Source organism: Mixophyes fleayi (assembly GCF_038048845.1).
Source record: "Mixophyes fleayi isolate aMixFle1 chromosome 4 unlocalized genomic scaffold, aMixFle1.hap1 SUPER_4_unloc_3, whole genome shotgun sequence".
Classification (NCBI taxonomy): domain Eukaryota; kingdom Metazoa; phylum Chordata; class Amphibia; order Anura; family Limnodynastidae; genus Mixophyes; species Mixophyes fleayi.
In genome coordinates, this window is record NW_027445889.1 from 803426 (window position 1) to 826919 (window position 23494).

General features: G+C 40.2%; 10 non-coding genes across 10 annotated transcripts; all 10 read right to left on the reverse strand.

The window, feature by feature from the left end:
- Positions 1 to 505: 505 nt before the first annotated feature.
- On the reverse strand, positions 506 to 578 carry TRNAV-AAC (transfer RNA valine (anticodon AAC)). The gene has a single exon. It is a non-coding gene; the product is annotated as a tRNA-Val (tRNA).
- Positions 579 to 1987: 1409 nt separating this feature from the next.
- Positions 1988 to 2060, reverse strand: TRNAV-AAC (transfer RNA valine (anticodon AAC)). The gene has a single exon. It is a non-coding gene; the product is annotated as a tRNA-Val (tRNA).
- A 1402-nt stretch (positions 2061 to 3462) lies between these two features.
- On the reverse strand, positions 3463 to 3535 carry TRNAV-AAC (transfer RNA valine (anticodon AAC)). The gene has a single exon. It is a non-coding gene; the product is annotated as a tRNA-Val (tRNA).
- Positions 3536 to 4937: 1402 nt separating this feature from the next.
- On the reverse strand, positions 4938 to 5010 carry TRNAV-AAC (transfer RNA valine (anticodon AAC)). The gene has a single exon. It is a non-coding gene; the product is annotated as a tRNA-Val (tRNA).
- Positions 5011 to 6412: 1402 nt separating this feature from the next.
- TRNAV-AAC (transfer RNA valine (anticodon AAC)) lies at positions 6413 to 6485 on the reverse strand. The gene has a single exon. It is a non-coding gene; the product is annotated as a tRNA-Val (tRNA).
- A 1401-nt stretch (positions 6486 to 7886) lies between these two features.
- On the reverse strand, positions 7887 to 7959 carry TRNAV-AAC (transfer RNA valine (anticodon AAC)). The gene has a single exon. It is a non-coding gene; the product is annotated as a tRNA-Val (tRNA).
- A 4342-nt stretch (positions 7960 to 12301) lies between these two features.
- Positions 12302 to 12374, reverse strand: TRNAV-AAC (transfer RNA valine (anticodon AAC)). Its single transcript has one exon. It is a non-coding gene; the product is annotated as a tRNA-Val (tRNA).
- Positions 12375 to 16727: 4353 nt separating this feature from the next.
- TRNAV-AAC (transfer RNA valine (anticodon AAC)) lies at positions 16728 to 16800 on the reverse strand. Its single transcript has one exon. It is a non-coding gene; the product is annotated as a tRNA-Val (tRNA).
- A 1403-nt stretch (positions 16801 to 18203) lies between these two features.
- Positions 18204 to 18276, reverse strand: TRNAV-CAC (transfer RNA valine (anticodon CAC)). The gene has a single exon. It is a non-coding gene; the product is annotated as a tRNA-Val (tRNA).
- A 3928-nt stretch (positions 18277 to 22204) lies between these two features.
- On the reverse strand, positions 22205 to 22277 carry TRNAV-CAC (transfer RNA valine (anticodon CAC)). The gene has a single exon. It is a non-coding gene; the product is annotated as a tRNA-Val (tRNA).
- Between the last annotated feature and the right edge of the window lie 1217 nt (positions 22278 to 23494).

Consider the following 23494-nt stretch of genomic DNA (forward strand, 5'->3'; position numbering starts at 1 on the left):
CTTATTTATAAGAAGATGTTTTCTAATTCATAGTTATGTTTTGCTGCTGCTCTATGGTTAACTAATAAAATGAACCCCTTCCCGCTACAGGATGTAACGGTAATGTCTTGTTCAATTTTAGGCAGGGAGTTACGGCAAGTCACAGATAACTGTGTCATGACCAAGAACAATGATGAGTGGTTCCTGGCAGATAAATGGCTTCCGCACACCATTCAAAAAAGAAGCTGGGATGCAATGGTCGCATGCACTTTCTATGTCTCCCTGAAACCTCATTGACATCAAATCTGTGACTTGTTCCTGAAAGACATAGAGAGGTTAGGTGCCCGACAGGAGCTATTGCTAAGATATACAGGAGGCGTATAGAAATGATTGTTAAATCATATATGAAGGTGGATAGGTAGATGGTGTTGTAATGACATTAAAAGTACCTGTTGATACAACTATTTACAAGATGTTATATCAATTTTACATCTCACATGTCCTATATAAAATGAGATCTAATGCTTGTTTCTGCCTGGTTTCGAACCGGGGACCTTTCGCGTGTTAGGCGAATGTGATAACCACTACACTACAGAAACATCAGCTGTGAGCTTTGGTGGCCTCTGCCACTGTAATAGAGAGGGATCCTTACTGACATTTAATGATCTGTATCTGGACTCAAATTGATAAAAGGATTTGATTATTTACACTGACTGTCTGAGGGTGTTATCCTACACACATCGAGGTATCCAGGGTCCCCATTTCCTAGTACTTCATTAGGGGTCCATCTTGGATGGTTGGTCACTTAGTAAAATCAGAATCCAGAGATAGTCCTTTCCCACCTTGTGTCTCATTATACCAAATAGGTGTAGTATGATTGAATTCTGATATAATTTCCTAAATTATGGGGTGCCGTTCATTCTGTGTGACATTCAGACATTTTTTTATGTGTCTCACAGTGATTAAAGTGGTTTCCTCACGCTGGGGAGAAGGACAGGGAATATTGTCGCATTTCGTTTTCATAAATTTTTGATCATTTCATTTGTTTTTTGTTTCATTTAAGTTTTACTCTTTTATTATTCTGTTGTAGACCTAGTATAGTTACAAGATCAAATTTACTATTGATGTATTGGTGTTAAGGAAGATCTGATCTCAACCTGATCACCGATAGTTGAAACTACAGTCAACTCGCTATCTCCCATCACTATACGCGTAAGTGCACAGACACTTACACATTTTGAACACAGCACTCCCATTGAGTGACTAGGAGGGAAATAGCCATATGAATCAGTTCTTGCCCACTCATTGGAGCCTTTGGCTGTCAGTGCAACCTCTAAGTCGTCTCATAGCAATATGGCTGGTGTGACAACATAGAAAGACAGTGGTGAGGAAGTGTTGATTATGAGACTGACGTGCTACCTACTGTGCTAACGAGGCCGCTTCACTGTATGCACATAACGTTGAACAATGTTCTTCAATTCTATCTTCACTATTAACTAATTTATAAGAAGATGTTTTATAATTCATAGTTATGTTTTGCTGCTGCTCTATGGTTAACTAATAAAATTAACCCCTTCCCGCTACAGGATGTAACGGTAATGTCTTGTTCAATTTTAGGCAGGGAGTTACGGCAAGTCACAGATCCCTCTGTCATGACCAAGAACAATGATGAGTGGTTCCTGGCAGATAAATGGCTTCCGCACACCATTCAATAAAGAAGCTGGGATGCAATGGTCGCATCCCCTTTCTATGTCTCCCTGAAACCTCATTGACATCATCCCTGTGACTTGTTCCTGAAAGACATAGAGAGGTTAGGTGCCCTACAAGAGCTATTGCTAAGATATACAGGAGGCGTATGGAAATGATTGTTAAATCATATATGAAAGTGGATAGGTAGATGGTGTTGCAATGACATTAAAAGTTCCCGTTGATACAACTATTTACAAGATGTTATATCAATTCTACATCCTACATCTCACATGTCCTATATAAAAGGAGATCTACTTCTTGTTTCTGTCCGGTTTTGAACCGGGGACCTTTCACGTGTTAGGTGAATGTGATAACCACTACACTACAGAAACACCAGCTGTGAGTTTTGTTGACCTCTGCCACTGTAATAGAGAGGGATCCTTACAGACATTTAATGATCTGTATCTGGACTCAAATTGATAAAAGGATTTGATTATTTACACTGACTGTCTGAGGGTGTTATCCTACACACATCGAGGTATCCAGGGTCCCCATTTCCTAGTACTTCATTAGGGGTCCATCTTGGATGGTTGGTCACTTAGTAAAATCAGAATCCAGAGATAGTCCTTTCCCACCTTGTGTCTCATTATACCACATAGGTGTAGTATGATTGAATTCTGGTAAAATTTCCTAAATTATGGGGTGCCGTTCATTCTATGTGACATTCAGACATTTTTGTATGTGTCTCACAGTGATTAAAGTGGTTTCCTCACCCTGGGGAGAAGGACAGGGAATATTGTCGTATTTCGTTTTCATAATTTTTTGATCTTTTCATTTGTTTTTTGTTTCATTTAAGTTTTACTCTTTTATTATTCCGTTGTAGACCTAGTATAGTTACAAGATCAAATTTACTATTGATGTATTGGTGTTAAGGAAGATCTGATCTCAACCTGAACACCCATAGTTGACACTACAGTCAACTAGCTATCTCCCATCACTATATGCGGAAGTGCACAGACACTTACACATTTTGAACACAGCACTCCCATTGAGTGACTAGGAGGGAAATAGCCATATGAATCAGTTCTTGCCCACTCATTGGAGCCTTTGGCTGTCAGTGCAACCTCTAAGTCGTCTCATAGCAATATGGCTGGTTTGACAACATAGAAAGACAGTGGTGAGGAAGTGTTGATTATGAGACTGACGCGCTACCTACTGTGCTAACGAGGCCGCTTCACTGTATGCACATAACATTGAACAATGTTCTTCAATTCTATCTTCACTATTAACTTATTTATAAGAAGATGTTTTCTAATTCATAGTTATGTTTTGCTGCTGCTCTATGGTTAACTAATAAAATTAACCCCTTCCCGCTACAGGATGTAACGGTAATGTCTTGTTCAATTTTAGGCAGGGAGTTACGGCAAGTCACAGATCCCTGTGTCATGACCAAGAACAATGATGAGTGGTTCCTGGCAGATAAATGGCTTCCGCACACCATTCAATAAAGAAGCTGGGATGCAATGGTCGCATGCACTTTCTATGTCTCCCTGAAACCTCATTGACATCATCCCTGTGACTTGTTCCTGAAAGACATAGAGAGGTTAGGTGCCCGACAGGAACTATTGCTAAGATATACAGGAGGCGTATGGAAATGATTGTTAAATCATATATGAAGGTGGATAGGTAGATGGTGTTGTAATGACATTAAAAGTTCCTGTTGATACAACTATTTACAAGATGTTATATCAATTTTACATCTCATATGTCCTATATAAAAGGAGATCTAATGCTTGTTTCTGCCCGGTTTCGAACCGGGGACCTTTCGCGTGTTAGGCGAATGTGATAACCACTACACTACAGAAACACCAGCTGTGAGCTTTGGTGACCTCTGCCACTGTAATAGAGAGGGATCCTTACTGACATTTAATGATCTGTATCTGGACTCAAATTGATAAAAGGATTTGATTATTTACACTGACTGTCTGAGGGTGTTATCCTACACACATCGAGGTATCCAGGGTCCCCATTTCCTAGTACTTCATTAGGGGTCCATCTTGGATGGTTGGTCACTTAGTAAAATCAGAATCCAGAGATAGTCCTTTCCCACCTTGTGTCTCATTATACCACATAGGTGTAGTATGATTGAATTCTGGTATAATTTCCTAAATTATGGGGTGCTGTTCATTCTGTGTGACATTCAGACATTTTTGTATGTGTCTCACAGTGATTAAAGTGGTTTCCTCACGCTGGGGAGAAGGACAGGGAATATTGTCGTATTTCGTTTTCATAATTTTTTGATCTTTTCATATGTTTTTTGTTTCATTTAAGTTTTACTCTTTTATTATTCCGTTGTAGACCTAGTATAGTTACAAGATCCAATTTACTATTGATGTATTGGTGTTAAGGAAGATCTGATCTCAACCTGAACACCCATAGTTGACACTACAGCCAACTAGCTATCTCCCATCACTATATGCGGAAGTGCACAGACACTTACACATTTTGAACACAGCACTCCCATTGAAGGACTAGGAGGGAAATAGCCATATGAATCAGTTCTTGCCCACTCATTGGAGCCTTTGACTGTCAGTGCAACCTCTAAGTCGTCTCATAGCAATATGGCTGGTTTGACAACATAGAAAGACAGTGGTGAGGAAGTGTTGATTATGAGACTGACGCGCTACCTACTGTGCTAACGAGGCCGCTTCACTGTATGCACATAACATTGAACAATGTTCTTCAATTCTATCTTCACTATTAACTTATTTATAAGAAGATGTTTTCTAATTCATAGTTATGTTTTGCTGCTGCTCTATGGTTAACTAATAAAATTAACCCCTTCCCGCTACAGGATTTAACGGTAATGTCTTGTTCAATTTTAGGCAGGGAGTTACGGCAAGTCACAGATCCCTGTGTCATGACCAAGAACAATGATGAGTGGTTCCTGGCAGATAAATGGCTTCCGCACACCATTCAATAAAGAAGCTGGGATGCAATGGTCGCATCCCCTTTCTATGTCTCCCTGAATCCTCATTGACATCATCCCTGTGACTTGTTCCTGAAAGACATAGAGAGGTTAGGTGCCTGACAGGAACTATTGCTAAGATATACAGGAGGCGTATGGAAATGATTGTTAAATCATATATGAAGGTGGATAGGTAGATGGTGTTGTAATGACATTAAAAGTTCCTGTTGATACAACTATTTACAAGATGTTATATCAATTTTACATCTCATATGTCCTATATAAAAGGAGATCTAATGCTTGTTTCTGCCCGGTTTCGAACCGGGGACCTTTCGCGTGTTAGGCGAATGTGATAACCACTACACTACAGAAACACCAGCTGTGAGCTTTGGTGACCTCTGCCACTGTAATAGAGAGGGATCCTTACTGACATTTAATGATCTGTATCTGGACTCAAATTGATAAAAGGATTTGATTATTTACACTGACTGTCTGAGGGTGTTATCCTACACACATCGAGGTATCCAGGGTCCCCATTTCCTAGTACTTCATTAGGGGTCCATCTTGGATGGTTGGTCACTTAGTAAAATCAGAATCCAGAGATAGTCCTTTCGCACCTTGTGTCTCATTATACCACATAGGTGTAGTATGATTGAATTCTGGTATAATTTCCTAAATTATGGGGTGCTGTTCATTCTGTGTGACATTCAGACATTTTTGTATGTGTCTCACAGTGATTAAAGTGGTTTCCTCACGCTGGGGAGAAGGACAGGGAATATTGTCGTATTTCATTTTCATAATTTTTTGATCTTTTCATTTGTTTTTTGTTTCATTTAAGTTTTACTCTTTTATTATTCTGTTGTAGACCTAGTATAGTTACAAGATCAAATTTACTATTAATGTATTGGTGTTAAGGAAGATCTGATCTCAACCTGATCACCCATAGTTGAAACTACAGTCAACTAGCTATCTCCCATCACTATATGCGGAAGTGCACAGACACTTACACATTTTGAACACAGCACTCCCATTGAGTGACTAGGAGGGAAATAGCCATATGAATCAGTTCTTGCCCACTCATTGGAGCCTTTGGCTGTCAGTGCAACCTCTAAGTCGTCTCATAGCAATATGGCTGGTGTGACAACATAGAAAGACAGTGGTGAGGAAGTGTTGATTATGAGACTGACGTGCTACCTACTGTGCTAACAAGGCCGCTTCACTGTATGCACATAACGTTGAACAATGTTCTTCAATTCTATCTTCACTATTAACTAATTTATAAGAAGATGTTTTCTAATTCATAGTTATGTTTTGCTGCTGCTCTATGGTTAACTAATAAAATTAACCCCTTCCCGCTACAGGATGTAACGGTAATGTCTTGTTCAATTTTAGGCAGGGAGTTACGGCAAGTCACAGATGCCTGTGTCATGACCAAGAACAATGATGAGTGGTTCCTGGCAGATAAATGGCTTCCGCACACCATTCAATAAAGAAGCTGGGATGCAATGGTCGCATCCCCTTTCTATGTCTCCCTGAATCCTCATTGACATCATCCCTGTGACTTGTTCCTGAAAGACATAGAGAGGTTAGGTGCCTGACAGGAACTATTGCTAAGATATACAGGAGGCGTATGGAAATGATTGTTAAATCATATATGAAGGTGGATAGGTAGATGGTGTTGCAATGACATTAAAAGTTCCTGTTGATACAACTATTTACAAGATGTTATATCAATTTTACATCTCACATGTCCTATATAAAAGGAGATCTAATGCTTGTTTCTGCCCAGTTTCGAACTGGGGACTTTTCGCGTGTTAGGCGAATGTGATAACCACTACACTACAGAAACACCAGCTGTGAGCTTTGTTGACCTCTGCCACTGTAATAGAGAGGGATCCTTACTGACATTTAATGATCTGTATCTGGACTCAAATTGATAAAAGGATTTGATTATTTACACTGACTGTCTGAGGGTGTTATCCTACACACATCGAGGTATCCAGGGTCCCCATTTCCTAGTACTTCATTAGGGGTCCATCTTGGATGGTTGGTCACTTAGTAAAATTAGAATCCAGAGATAGTCCTTTCCCACCTTATGTCTCATTATACCACATAGGTGTAGTATGATTGAATTCTGGTATAATTTCCTAAATTATGGGGTGCCGTTCATTCTGTGTGACATTCAGACATTTTTGTATGTGTCTCACAGTGATTAAAGTGGTTTCCTCACGCTGGGGAGAAGGACAGGGAATATTGTCGTATTTCGTTTTCATAATTTTTTGATCTTTTCATTTGTTTTTTGTTTCATTTAAATTTTACTCTTCTATTATTCTGTTGTAGACCTAGTATAGTTACAAGATCAAATTTACTATTGATGTATTGGTGTTAAGGAAGATCTGATCTCAACCTGAACACCCATATTGACACTACAGTCAACTAGCTATCTCCCATCACTATATGCGGAAGTGCACAGACACTTACACATTTTGAACACAGCACTCCCATTGAGTGACTAGGAGGGAAATAGCCATATGAATCAGTTCTTGCCCACTCATTGGAGCCTTTGGCTGTCAGTGCAACCTCTACGTCGTCTCATAGAAATATGGCTGGTTTGACAACATAGAAAGACAGTGGTGAGGAAGTGTTGATTATGAGACTGACGCGCTACCTACTGTGCTAACGAGGCCGCTTCACTGTATGCACATAACGTTGAACAATGTTCTTCAATTCTATCTTCACTATTAACTAATTTATAAGAAGATGTTTTCTAATTCATAGTTATGTTTTGCTGCTGCTCTATGGTTAACTAATAAAATTAACCCCTTCCCGCTACAGGATGTAACGGTAATGTCTTGTTCAATTTTAGGCAGGGAGTTACGGCAAGTCACAGATCCCTGTGTCATGACCAAGAACAATGATGAGTGGTTCCTGGCAGATAAATGGCTTCCGCACACCATTCAATAAAGAAGCTGGGATGCAATGGTCGCATCCCCTTTCTATGTCTCCCTGAAACCTCATTGACATCATCCCTGTGACTTGTTCCTGAAAGACATAGAGAGGTTAGGTGCCCGACAGGAGCTATTGCTAAGATATACAGGAGGCCTATGGAAATGATTGTTAAATCATATATGAAGGTGGATAGGTAGATGGTGTTGCAATGACATTAAAAGTTCCTGTTGATACAACTATTTACAAGATGTTTTATCAATTTTACATCTCACATGTCCTATATAAAAGGAGATCTAATGCTTGTTTCTGCCCGGTTTTGAACTGGGGACCTTTCGCGTGTTAGGCGAATGTGATAACCACTACACTACAGAAACACCAGCTGTGAGCTTGTTGACCTTTGCCACTGTAATAGAGAGGGATCCTTACTGACATTTAATGATCTGTATCTGGACTCAAATTGATAAAAGGATTTAATTATTTACACTGACTGTCTGAGGGTGTTATCCTACACACATCGAGGTATCCAGGGTCCCCATTTCCTAGTACTTCATTAGGGGTCCATCTTGGATGGTTGGTCACTTAGTAAAATCAGAATCCAGAGATAGTCCTTTCCCACCTTGTGTCTCATTATACCACATAGGTGTAGTATGATTGAATTCTGGTAAAATTTCCTAAATTATGGGGTGCCGTTCATTCTATAACATTCAGACATTTTTGTATGTGTCTCACAGTGATTAAAGTGGTTTCCTCACGCTGGGGAGAAGGACAGGGAATATTGTCGTATTTCGTTTTCATAATTTTTTGATCTTTTCATATGTTTTTTGTTTCATTTAAGTTTTACTCTTTTATTATTCCGTTGTAGACCTAGTATAGTTACAAGATCAAATTTACTATTGATGTATTGGTGTTAAGGAAGATCTGATCTCAACCTGAACACCCATAGTTGACACTACAGCCAACTAGCTATCTCCCATCACTATATGCGGAAGTGCACAGACACTTACACATTTTGAACACAGCACTCCCATTGAGTGACTAGGAGGGAAATAGCCATATGAATCAGTTCTTGCCCACTCATTGGAGCCTTTGGCTGTCAGTGCAACCTCTAAGTCGTCTCATAGCAATATGGCTGGTTTGACAACATAGAAAGACAGTGGTGAGGAAGTGTTGATTATGAGACTGACGCGCTACCTACTGTCCTAATGAGGCCGCTTCACTGTAAGCACATAACGTTGAACAATGTTCTTCAATTCTATCTTCACTATTAACTTATTTATAAGATGTTTTCTAATTCATAGTTATGTTTTGCTGCTGCTCTATGGTTAACTAATAAAATTAACCCCTTCCCGCTACAGGATGTAACGGTAATGTCTTGTTCAATTTTAGGCAGGGAGTTACGGCAAGTCACAGATCCCTGTGTCATGACCAAGAACAATGATGAGTGGTTCCTGGCAGATAAATGGCTTCCGCACACCATTCAATAAAGAAGCTGGGATGCAATGGTCGCATCCCCTTTCTATGTCTCCCTGAATCCTCATTGACATCATCCCTGTGACTTGTTCCTGAAAGACATAGAGAGGTTAGGTGCCTGACAGGAACTATTGCTAAGATATACAGGAGGCGTATGGAAATGATTGTTAAATCATATATGAAGGTGGATAGGTAGATGGTGTTGCAATGACATTAAAAGTTCCTGTTGATACAACTATTTACAAGATGTTATATCACTTTTACATCTCACATGTCCTATATAAAAGGAGATCTAACGCTTGTTTCTGCCCAGTTTCGAACTGGGGACTTTTCACGTGTTAGGCGCATGTGAAAACCACTACACTACAGAAACACCAGTTGTGAGCTTTGTTGACCTCTGCCACTGCAATAGAGAGGGATCCTTACTGACATTTAATGATCTGTATCTGGACTCAAATTGATAAAAGGATTTGATTATTTACACTGACTGTCTGAGGGTGTTATCCTACACACATCGAGGTATCCAGGGTTCCCATTCCCTAGTACTTCATTAGGGGTCCATCTTGGATGGATGGTCACTTAGTAAAATCAGAATCCAGAGATAGTCCTTTCCCACCTTATGTCTCATTATACCACATAGGTGTAGTATGATTAAATTCTGGTAAAATGTCCTAAATTATGGGGTGCCGTTCATTCTGTGTGACATTCAGACATTTTTGTATGTGTCTCACAGTGATTAAAGTGGTTTCCTCACGCTGGGGAGAGGGACAGGGAATATTGTTGTATTTTGTTTTCATAATTTTTTGATCTTTTCATTTGTTTTTTGTTTCATTTAAGTTTTACTCTTTTATTATTCCGTTGTAGACCTAGTATAGTTACAAGATCAAATTTACTATTGATGTATTGGTGTTAAGGAAGATCTGATCTCAACCTGAACACCCATAGTTGACACTACAGTCAACTAGCTATCTCCCATCACTATATGCGGAAGTGCACAGACACACATTTTGAACACAGCACTCCCATTGAGTGACTAGGAGGGAAATAGCCATATGAATCAGTTCTTGCCCACTCATTGGAGCCTCTGGCTGTCAGTGCAACCTCTAAGTCGTCTCATAGCAATATGGCTGGTTTGACAACATAGAAAGACAGTGGTGAGGAAGTGTTGATTATGAGACTGACGTGCTACCTTCTGTGCTAACGAGGCCGCTTCACTGTATGCACATAACGTTGAACAATGTTCTTCAATTCTATCTTCACTATTAACTAATTTATAAGAAGATGTTTTGTAATTCATAGTTATGTTTTGCTGCTGCTCTATGGTTAACTAATAAAATTAACCCCTTCCCGCTACAGGATGTAACGGTAATGTCTTGTTCAATTTTAGGCAGGGAGTTACGGCAAGTCACAGATGCCTGTGTCATTACCAAGAACAATGATGAGTGGTTCCTGGCAGATAAATGGCTTCCGCACACCATTCAATAAAGAAGCTGGGATGCAATGGTCGCATCCCCTTTCTATGTCTCCCTGAAACCTCATTGACATCATCCCTGTGACTTGTTTCTGAAAGACATAGAGAGGTTAGGTGCCCGACAGGAGCTATTGCTAAGATATACAGGAGGCGTATGGAAATGATTGTTAAATCATATATGAAGGTGGAAAGGTAGATGGTGTTGCAATGACATTAAAAGTTCCCGTTGATACAACTATTTACAAGATGTTATATCAATTCTACATCTCACATGTCCTATATAAAAGGAGATCTATTTCTTGTTTCTGTCCGGTTTTGAACTGGGGACCCTTTGCGTGTTAGGCAAATGTGATAACCACTACACTACAGAAACACCAGCTGTGAGCTTTGTTGACCTCTGCCACTGTAATAGAGAGGGATCCTTACTGACATTTAATGATCTGTATCTGGACTCAAATTGATAAAAGGATTTGATTATTTACACTGACTGTCTGAGGGTGTTATCCTACACACATCGAGGTATCCAGGGTCCCCATTTCCTAGTACTTCATTAGGGGTCCATCTTGGATGGTTGGTCACTTAGTAAAATCAGAATCCAGAGATAGTCCTTTCCCACCTTATGTCTCATTATACCACATAGGTGTAGTATGATTGAATTCTGGTATAATTTCCTAAATTATGGGGTGCCGTTCATTCTGTGTGACATTCAGACATTTTTATATGTGTCTCACAGTGATTAAAGTGGTTTCCTCACGCTGGGGAGAAGGACAGGGAATATTGTCGTATTTCGTTTTCATAATTTTTTGATCTTTTCATTTGTTTTTTGTTTCATTTAAATTTTACTCTTCTATTATTCTGTTGTAGACCTAGTATAGTTACAAGATCAAATTTACTATTGATGTATTGGTGTTAAGGAAGATCTGATCTCAACCTGAACACCCATAGTTGACACTACAGTCAACTAGCTATCTCCCATCACTATATGCGGAAGTGCACAGACACTTACACATTTTGAACACAGCACTCCCATTGAGTGACTAGGAGGGAAATAGCCATATGAATCAGTTCTTGCCCACTCATTGGAGCCTTTGGCTGTCAGTGCAACCTCTAAGTCGTCTCATAGCAATATGGCTGGTTTGACAACATAGAAAGACAGTGGTGAGGAAGTGTTGATTATGAGACTGACGCGCTACCTACTGTGCTAATGAGGCCGCTTCACTGTAAGCACATAACGTTGAACAATGTTCTTCAATTCTATCTTCACTATTAACTTATTTATAAGAAGATGTTTTCTAATTCATAGTTATGTTTTGCTGCTGCTCTATGGTTAACTAATAAAATTAACCCCTTCCCGCTACAGGATGTAACGGTAATGTCTTGTTCAATTTTAGGCAGGGAGTTACGGCAAGTCACAGATCCCTGTGTCATGACCAAGAACAATGATGAGTGGTTCCTGGCAGATAAATGGCTTCCGCACACCATTCAATAAAGAAGCTGGGATGCAATGGTCGCATCCCCTTTCTATGTCTCCCTGAATCCTCATTGACATCATCCCTGTGACTTGTTCCTGAAAGACATAGAGAGGTTAGGTGCCTGACAGGAACTATTGCTAAGATATACAGGAGGCCTATGGAAATGATTGTTAAATCATATATGAAGGTGGATAGGTAGATGGTGTTGCAATGACATTAAAAGTTCCTGTTGATACAACTATTTACAAGATGTTATATCAATTTTACATCTCACATGTCCTATATAAAAGGAGATCTAACGCTTGTTTCTGCCCGGTTTCGAACTGGGGACCTTTCGCGTGTTAGGCAAATGTGATAACCACTACACTACAGAAACACCAGCTGTGAGCTTTGTTGACCTCTGCCACTGTAATAGAGAGGGATCCTTACTGACATTTAATGATCTGTATCTGGACTCAAATTAATAAAAGGATTTGATTATTTACACTGACTGTCTGAGGGTGTTATCCTACACACATTGAGGTATCCAGGGTCCCCATTTCCTAGTACTTCATTAGGGGTCCATCTTGGATGGTTGGTCACTTAGTAAAATCAGAATCCAGAGATAGTCCTTTCCCACCTTGTGTCTCATTATACTACATAGGTGTAGTATGATTGAATTCTGGTAAAATTTCCTAAATTATGGGTTGCCGTTCATTCTGTGTGATATTCAGACATTTTTGTATGTGTCTCACAGTGATTGAAGTGGTTTCCTCACGCTGGGGAGAAGGACAGGGAATATTGTCGTATTTCGTTTTCATAATTTTTTTAATCTTTTCATTTGTTTTTTGTTTCATTTAAGTTTTACTCTTTTATTATTCCGTTGTAGACCTAGTATAGTTACAAGATCAAATTTACTATTGATGTATTGGTGTTAAGGAAGATCTGATCTCAACCTGATCACCCATAGTTGAAACTACAGTCAACTAGCTATCTCCCATCACTATATGCGGAAGTGCACAGACACTTACACATTTTGAACACAGCACTCCCATTGAGTGACTAGGAGGGAAATAGCCATATGAATCGGTTCTTGCCCACTCATTGGAGCCTTTGGCTGTCAGTGCAACCTCTAAGTCGTCTTATAGCAATATGGCTGGTTTGACAACATAGAAAGACAGTGGTGAGGAAGTGTTGATTATGAGACTGACGCGCTACCTACTGTGCTAACGAGGCCGCTTCACTGTATGCACATAACGTTGAACAATGTTCTTCAATTCTATCTTCACTATTAACTAATTTATAAGAAGATGTTTTGTAATTCATAGTTATGTTGTGCTGCTGCTCTATGGTTAACTAATAAAATTAACCCCTTCCCGCTACAGGATGTAACGGTAATGTCTTGTTCAATTTTAGGCAGGGAGTTACGGCAAGTCACAGATCCCTGTGTCATGACCAAGAACAATGATGAGTGGTTCCTGGCAGATAAATGGCTTCCGCACACCATTCAATAAAGAAGCTGGGATGCAATGGTCGCATCCCCTTTCTATGTCTCGCTGAATCCTCATTGACATCATCCCTGTGACTTGTTCCTGAAAGACATAGAGAGGTTAGGTGCCTGACAGGAACTATTGCTAAGATATACAGGAGGCGTATGGAAATGATTGTTAAATCATATATGAAGGTGGATAGGTAGATGGTGTTGCAATGACATTAAAAGTTCCTGTTGATACAACTATTTACAAGATGTTATATCAATTTTACATCTCACATGTCCTATATAAAAGGAGATCTAACGCTTGTTTCTGCACGGTTTTGAACTGGAGACCTTTCGTGTGTTAGGCGAATGTGATAACCACTACACTACAGAAACACCAGCTGTAAGCTTTGTTGACCTCTGCCACTGTAATAGAGAGGGATCCTTACTGACATTTAATGATCTGTATCTGGACTCAAATTGATAAAAGGATTTGATTATTTACACTGACTGTCTGAGGGTGTTATGCTACACACATCGAGGTATCCAGGGTCTCCATTTCCTAGTACTTCATTAGGGGTCCATCTTGGATGGTTGGTCACTTAGTAAAATCAGAATCCAGAGATAGTCCTTTCCCACCTTATGTCTCATTATACCACATAGGTGTAGTATGATTGAATTCTGGTATAATTTCCTAAATTATGGGGTGCTGTTCATTCTGTGTGACATTCAGACATTTTTGTATGTGTCTCACAGTGATTAAAGTGGTTTCCTCACGCTGGGGAGAAGGACAGGGAATATTGTCGTATTTCGTTTTCATAATTTTTTGATCTTTTCATTTGTTTTTTGTTTCATTTAAGTTTTACTCTTTTATTATTCCGTTGTAGACCTAGTATAGTTACAAGATCAAATTTACTATTGATGTATTGGTGTTAAGGAAGATCTGATCTCAACCTGAACACCCATAGTTGACACTACAGTCAACTAGCTATCTCCCATCACTATATGCGGAAGTGCACAGACACTTACACATTTTGAACACAGCACTCCCATTGAGTGACTAGGAGGGAAATAGCCATATGAATCAGTTCTTGCCCACTCATTGGAGCCTTTGGCTGTCAGTGCAACCTCTACGTCGTCTCATAGCAATATGGCTGGTTTGACAACATAGAAAGACAGTGGTGAGGAAGTGTTGATTATGAGACTGACGTGCTACCTACTGTGCTAACGAGGCCGCTTCACTGTATGCACATAACGTTGAACAATGTTCTTCAATTCTATCTTCACTATTAACTAATTTATAAGAAGATGTTTTGTAATTCATAGTTATGTTTTGCTGCTGCTCTATGGTTAACTAATAAAATTAACCCCTTCCCGCTACAGGATGTAACGGTAATGTCTTGTTCAATTTTAGGCAGGGAGTTACGGCAAGTCACAGATGCCTGTGTCATGACCAAGAACAATGATGAGTGGTTCCTGGCAGATAAATGGCTTCCGCACACCATTCAATAAAGAAGCTGGGATGCAATGGTCGCATCCCCTTTCTATGTCTCCCTGAAACCTCATTGACATCATCCCTGTGACTTGTTTCTGAAAGACATAGAGAGGTTAGGTGCCCGACAGGAGCTATTGCTAAGATATACAGGAGGCGTATGGAAATGATTGTTAAATCATATATGAAGGTGGATAGGTAGATGGTGTTGCAATGACATTAAAAGTTCCCGTTGATACAACTATTTACAAGATGTTATATCAATTCTACATCTCACATGTCCTATATAAAAGGAGATCTACTTCTTGTTTCTGTCTGGTTTTGAACTGGGGACCCTTCGCGTGTTAGGTGAATGTGATAACCACTACACTACAGAAACACCAGCTGTGAGCTTTGTTGACCTCTGCCACTGTAATAGAGAGGGATCCTTACTGACATTTAATGATCTGTATCTGGACTCAAATTGATAAAAGGATTTGATTATTTACACTGACTGTCTGAGGGTGTTATCCTACACACATCGAGGTATCCAGGGTCCCCATTTCCTAGTACTTCATTAGGGGTCCATCTTGGATGGTTGGTCACTTAGTAAAATCAGAATCCAGAGATAGTCCTTTCCCACCTTATGTCTCATTATACCACATAGGTGTAGTATGATTGAATTCTGGTATAATTTCCTAAATTATGGGGTGCCGTTCATTCTGTGTGACATTCAGACATTTTTGTATGTGTCTCACAGTGATTAAGGTGGTTTCCTCACGCTGGGGAGAAGGACAGGGAATATTGTCGTATTTTGTTTTCATAATTTTTTGATCTTTTCATTTGTTTTTTGTTTCATTTAAGTTTTACTCTTTTATTATTCTGTTGTACACCTAGTATAGTTACAAGATCAAATTTACTATTGATGTATTGGTGTTAAGGAAGATCTGATCTCAACCTGAACACCCATAGTTGACACTACAGTCAACTAGCTATCTCCCATCACTATATGCGGAAGTGCACAGACACTTACACATTTTGAACACAGCACTCCCATTGAGTGACTAGGAGGGAAATAGCCATATGAATCAGTTCTTGCCCACTCATTGGAGCCTTTGGCTGTCAGTGCAACCTCTAAGTCGTCTTATAGCAATATGGCTGGTTTGAAAACATAGAAAGACAGTGGTGAGGAAGTGTTGATTAAGAGACTGACGCGCTACCTACTGTGCAAACGAGGCCGCTTCACTGTATGCACATAACGTTGAACAATGTTCTTCAATTCTATCTTCACTATTAACTAATTTATAAGAAGATGTTTTGTAATTCATAGTTATGTTTTGCTGCTGCTCTATGGTTAACTAATAAAATTAACCCCTTCCCGCTACAGGATGTAACGGTAATGTCTTGTTCAATTTTAGGCAGGGAGTTACGGCAAGTCACAGATCCCTGTGTCATGACCAAGAACAATGATGAGTGGTTCCTGGCAGATAAATGGCTTCCGCACACCATTCAATAAAGAAGCTGGGATGCAATGGTCGCATCCCCTTTCTATGTCTCCCTGAATCCTCATTGACATCATCCCTGTGACTTGTTCCTGAAAGACATAGAGAGGTTAGGTGCCTGACAGGAACTATTGCTAAGATATACAGGAGGCCTATGGAAATGATTGTTAAATTATATATGAAGGTGGATAGGTAGATGGTGTTGCAATGACATTAAAAGTTCCTGTTGATACAACTATTTACAAGATGTTATATCAATTTTACATCTCACATGTCCTATATAAAAGGAGATCTAACGCTTGTTTCTGCCCGGTTTTGAACTGGGGACCTTTCGCGTGTTAGGCAAATGTGATAACCACTACACTACAGAAACACCAGCTGTGAGCTTTGTTGACCTCTGCCACTGTAATAGAGAGGGATCCTTACTGACATTTAATGATCTGTATCTGGACTCAAATTGATAAAAGGATTTGATTATTTACACTGACTGTCTGAGGGTGTTATCCTACACACATTGAGGTATCCAGGGTCCCCATTTCCTAGTACTTAATTAGGGGTCCATCTTGGATGGTTGGTCACTTAGTAAAATCAGAATCCAGAGATAGTCCTTTCCCACCTTGTGTCTCATTATACTACATAGGTGTAGTATGATTGAATTCTGGTAAAATTTCCTAAATTATGGGTTGCCGTTCATTCTGTGTGACATTCAGACATTTTTGTATGTGTCTCACAGTGATTAAAGTGGTTTCCTCACGCTGGGGAGAAGGACAAGGAATATTGTCGTATTTCGTTTTCATAATTTTTTTAATCTTTTCATTTGTTTTTTGTTTCATTTAAGTTTTACTCTTTTATTATTCCGTTGTAGACCTAGTATAGTTACAAGATCAAATTTACTATTGATGTATTGGTGTTAAGGAAGATCTGATCTCAACCTGATCACCCATAGTTGAAACTACAGTCAACTAGCTATCTCCCATCACTATATGCGGAAGTGCACAGACACTTACACATTTTGAACACAGCACTCCCATTGAGTGACTAGGAGGGAAATAGCCATATGAATCAGTTCTTGCCCACTCATTGGAGCCTTTGGCTGTCAGTGCAACCTCTAAGTCGTCTTATAGCAATATGGCTGGTTTGACAACATAGAAAGACAGTGGTGAGGAAGTGTTGATTATGAGACTGACGCGCTACCTACTGTGCTAACGAGGCCGCTTCACTGTATGCACATAACATTGAACAATGTTCTTCAATTCTATCTTCACTATTAACTAATTTATAAGAAGATGTTTTGTAATTCATAGTTATGTTTTGCTGCTGCTCTATGGTTAACTAATAAAATTAACCCCTTCCCGCTACAGGATGTAACGGTAATGTCTTGTTCAATTTTAGGCAGGGAGTTACGGCAAGTCACAGATCCCTGTGTCATGACCAAGAACAATGATGAGTGGTTCCTGGCAGATAAATGGCTTCCGCACACCATTCAATAAAGAAGCTGGGATGCAATGGTCGCATCCCCTTTCTATGTCTCCCTGAATCCTCATTGACATCATCCCTGTGACTTGTTCCTGAAAGACATAGAGAGGTTAGGTGCCCGACAGGAACTATTGCTAAGATATACAGGAGGCCTATGGAAATGATTGTTAAATCATATATCAAGGTGGATAGGTAGATGGTGTTGCAATGACATTAAAAGTTCCTGTTGATACAACTATTTACAAGATGTTATATCAATTTTACATCTCACATGTCCTATATAAAAGGAGATCTAACGCTTGTTTCTGCCTGGTTTCGAACTGGGGACCTTTCGCATGTGAGGCGAATGTGATAACCACTACACTACAGAAACACCAGCTGTGAGCTTTGTTGACCTCTGCCACTGTAATAGAGAGGGATCCTTACTGACATTTAATGATCTGTATCTGGACTCAAATTGATAAAAGGATTTGATTATTTACACTGACTGTCTGAGGGTGTTATCCTACACACATCGAGGTATCCAGGGTCCCCATTTCCTAGTACTTCATTAGGGGTTCATCTTGGATGGTTGGTCACTTAGTAAAATCAGAATCCAGAGATAGTCCTTTCCCACCTTATGTTTCATTATACCACATAGGTGTAGTATGATTGAATTCTGGTATAATTTCCTAAATTATGGGGTGCTGTTCATTCTGTGTGACATTCAGACATTTTTGTATGTGTCTCACAGTGATTAAAGTGGTTTCCTAACGCTGGGGAGAAGGACAAGGAATATTGTCGTATTTCGTTTTCATAATTTTTTTAATCTTTTCATTTGTTTTTTGTTTCATTTAAGTTTTACTCTTATTATTCCGTTGTAGACCTAGTATAGTTACAAGATCAAATTTACTATTGATGTATTGGTGTTAAGGAAGATCTGATCTCAACCTGATCACCCATAGTTGAAACCAGTGCCGTAACTAGCCATTTTAGTGCCCTGGGCGAGACAGGGAATCGGCGCCCCCCATCTAAGTGGGAGTGTCAATTGTCGGGTGGGTGTGGTCAACCTACTGTGGGGGCGTGGCTAGCACTTTACAAGTTCTAGACCGCACTGAAACCCCCTCCCTCTCCATTATTCTTGGTCTGGCTTTGTAAGGATCTTTATGTAATAAGCCTCCATAGAATCAAAGTACTTTAAATGCAGCTATCACATGCTAGCTGTATAAAAAAATTAATTGGTTATTGAAATAAAACTCACTGAAACAAATTAAAACATAAATGTAATGGTACCATCTGTATCACACTGCCCCTTCATCCCACTGTGCTCTCCATAACAGTTTCTCCTTTATCACACCGTGCCATGGAGCAATCTCTATCATTGTGCCCCCTTGTCACCATCACACTAAATATAATATATATATATATATATATATAACACAAAACAAATGGGAGGGGGCGCCAAATAGTATAATACTGTATATAAAAATACAGAAAGGTATACCAAAAGTCAGAATCTTAACCACTAAATAGGTATAGACACTCAGGTAATAATAGTGGATCAACAGGAAGAAGGAAATGAGGAACCACTCTAGAACACCAGCGCCGTGCCAATATAATATGCGTACCAGATAAAAGATCTTTAAAGCTTATCTGTAGGTATAACCGGTATCTTCACCAATCAAGTTGAGCCTTATTACCCCATGGGAATAGCAGATGCTTCATACAATCAGTAGTATTCAGGATAATGGAGAGGAAGAAACTCACATAGTGTAATGCTGTATAGCAATACATTTATTACATAAATAATGTGGATGTGCACTTACATAAAAAATATATATATATATACACACACATGTACACACACACATACAATATAAAGAGCCTCCTAGTGTCCGCCATACCTTACAGAGAGCATTCCTGTGACCGCCATACCTTACAGAGAGCATTCCTGTGACCTCCATACTATACAGAGAGCATTCCTGTGACCGCCATACTATACAGAGAGCATTCCTGTGACCTCCATACTATACAGAGAGCATTCCTGTGACCTCCATACTATACAGAGAGCATTCCTATGACCTCCATACTATACAGAGAGCATTCCTGTGACCTCCATACTATACAGAGAGCATTCCTGTGACCTCCATACTATACAGAGAGCATTCCTATGACCGTCATACTATACAGAGAGCATTCCTATGACCGTCATACTATACAGAGAGCATTCCTATGACCGTCATACTATACAGAGAGCATTCCTATGACCGCCATACCTTACAGAGAGCATTCCAATGACCACCATACAATACAGAGAGCATTCCTATGACCGCCATACTATACAGAGAGCATTCCTATGACAGCCATACTATACAGAGAGCATTTCTATGACCACCATACTATACAGAGAGCATTCTTGTGACTGCAATACAGATAAATACCTCACCTGAAATTAATAGACCCCACCATTAAATTAAAAAGCCCCATCAATAAATTAAATTGACCCACCAGCACCTCACAAATAAACTAGTACCCATTAAATAATTAGCCCCCACCTAAACGTCACCATTAAATTAATAGCCTAACTCCCACCCATGTACTAAGACACCCAACCTCCCTACCCTCATATCACACATTATATTAATACATACCCCCCTTCCCTCACACATTATGGCAGCATACCACCCCATCCCTCATAAAGCATAGCAGCATCCCCCCCTCCATAATAGCAAGATGCAGCACACATTCCTCCCCTCCCTAATAGCAGCACACATTCCCCCCCTCCCTAATAGCAGCATACATCCCCTCCCCCCTCCATAATTGCAGCTTACATTCCCCCCCTGCCTCCCTCCATAATTTCAGCTTACATTCCCCCCCCCCTTGCCTCCATCCATAATTGCAGCTTACTTTCCCCCTCCCCTTGCCTCCATCCATAATTTCAGCTTACATTCCCCCCCCCCCCCTGTCTCCATCCATAATTGCAGCTTACATTCCCCCCCTGCCTCCCTCCATAATTTCAGCTTACATTCCCCCCCCCCCCTGTCTCCATCCATAATTGCAGCTTACATCCCCCCCTCCCCTCCATAATTGCAGCTTACATCTCCTCCATAATTGCAGCTTACATCTCCTCCATAATTGCAGCTTACATCTCCTCCATAATTGAAGCTTACATCCCCCTTCCCCTGCTTTGAAACTTACCTCCTGTCCAGCCGTCGCTGCCTGGCTCCTCTCTGCTTCTCTGCTCCTCTGCTGCCTAGCAACGTCATGACATCAGACGCTGAGGCAGAGGGCAGAGTTCAGAAGGGGGTGGAGCCGGGTGCCGGCCGCCATCTTGGATGCGCCGGGCGGCCGGCAGTCTGAATCTGAGGTCTGTTTAATTTTTTTTTTTCTTTTCACTCCTCACACAGAAGTCGGTGCGGGCGGCCACTGCGCCCCCTTGGGACTGCGCCCGGGGCGGTGGCACCGCCCGCACCGGCCTCGTTACGGCTCTGGTTGAAACTACAGTCAACTAGCTATCTCCCATCACTATATGCGGAAGTGCACAGACACTTACACATTTTGAACACAGCACTCCCATTGAGTGACTAGGAGGGAAATAGCCATATGAATCAGTTCTTGCCCACTCATTGGAGCCTTTGGCTGTCAGTGCAACCTCTAAGTCGTCTTATAGCAATATGGCTGGTTTGACAACATAGAAAGACAGTGGTGAGGAAGTGTTGATTATGAGACTGACGCGCTACCTACTGTGCTAACGAGGCCGCTTCACTGTATGCACATAACATTGAACAATGTTCTTCAATTCTATCTTCACTATTAACTAATTTATAAGAAGATGTTTTGTAATTCATAGTTATGTTTTGCTGCTGCTCTATGGTTAACTAATAAAATTAACCCCTTCCCGCTACAGGATGTAACGGTAATGTCTTGTTCAATTTTAGGCAGGGAGTTACGGCAAGTCACAGATCCCTGTGTCATGACCAAGAACAATGATGAGTGGTTCCTGGCAGATAAATGGCTTCCGCACACCATTCAATAAAGAAGCTGGGATGCAATGGTCGCATCCCCTTTCTATGTCTCCCTGAATCCTCATTGACATCATCCCTGTGACTTGTTCCTGAAAGACATAGAGAGGTTAGGTGCCCGACAGGAACTATTGCTAAGATATACAGGAGGCCTATGGAAATGATTGTTAAATCATATATCAAGGTGGATAGGTAGATGGTGTTGCAATGACATTAAAAGTTCCTGTTGATACAACTATTTACAAGATGTTATATCAATTTTACATCTCACATGTCCTATATAAAAGGAGATCTAACGCTTGTTTCTGCCCGGTTTCGAACTGGGGACCTTTCGCATGTGAGGCGAATGTGATAACCACTACACTACAGAAACACCAGCTGTGAGCTTTGTTGACCTCTGCCACTGTAATAGAGAGGGATCCTTACTGACATTTAATGATCTGTATCTGGACTCAAATTGATAAAAGGATTTGATTATTTACACTGACTGTCTGAGGGTGTTATCCTACACACATCGAGGTATCCAGGGTCCCCATTTCCTAGTACTTCATTAGGGGTTCATCTTGGATGGTTGGTCACTTAGTAAAATCAGAATCCAGAGATAGTCCTTTCCCACCTTATGTTTCATTATACCACATAGGTGTAGTATGATTGAATTCTGGTATAATTTCCTAAATTATGGGGTGCTGTTCATTCTGTGTGACATTCAGACATTTTTGTATGTGTCTCACAGTGATTAAAGTGGTTTCCTAACGCTGGGGAGAAGGACAAGGAATATTGTCGTATTTCGTTTTCATAATTTTTTTAATCTTTTCATTTGTTTTTTGTTTCATTTAAGTTTTACTCTTTTATTATTCCGTTGTAGACCTAGTATAGTTACAAGATCAAATTTACTATTGATGTATTGGTGTTAAGGAAGATCTGATCTCAACCTGATCACCCATAGTTGAAACTACAGTCAACTAGCTATCTCCCATCACTATATGCGGAAGTGCACAGACACTTACACATTTTGAACACAGCACTCCCATTGAGTGACTAGGAGGGAAATAGCCATATGAATCAGTTCTTGCCCACTCATTGGAGCCTTTGGCTGTCAGTGCAACCTCTAAGTCGTCTTATAGCAATATGGCTGGTTTGACAACATAGAAAGACAGTGGTGAGGAAGTGTTGATTAAGAGACTGACGCGCTACCTACTGTGCTAACGAGGCCGCTTCACTGTATGCACATAACATTGAACAATGTTCTTCAATTCTATCTTCACTATTAACTAATTTATAAGAAGATGTTTTGTAATTCATAGTTATGTTTTGCTGCTGCTCTATGGTTAACTAATAAAATTAACCCCTTCCCGCTACAGGATGTAACGGTAATGTCTTGTTCAATTTTAGGCAGGGAGTTACGGCAAGTCACAGATGCCTGTGTCATGACCAAGAACAATGATGAGTGGTTCCTGGCAGATAAATGGCTTCCGCACACCATTCAATAAAGAAGCTGGGATGCAATGGTCGCATCCCCTTTCTATGTCTCCCTGAAACCTCATTGACATCATCCCTGTGACTTGTTTCTGAAAGACATAGAGAGGTTAG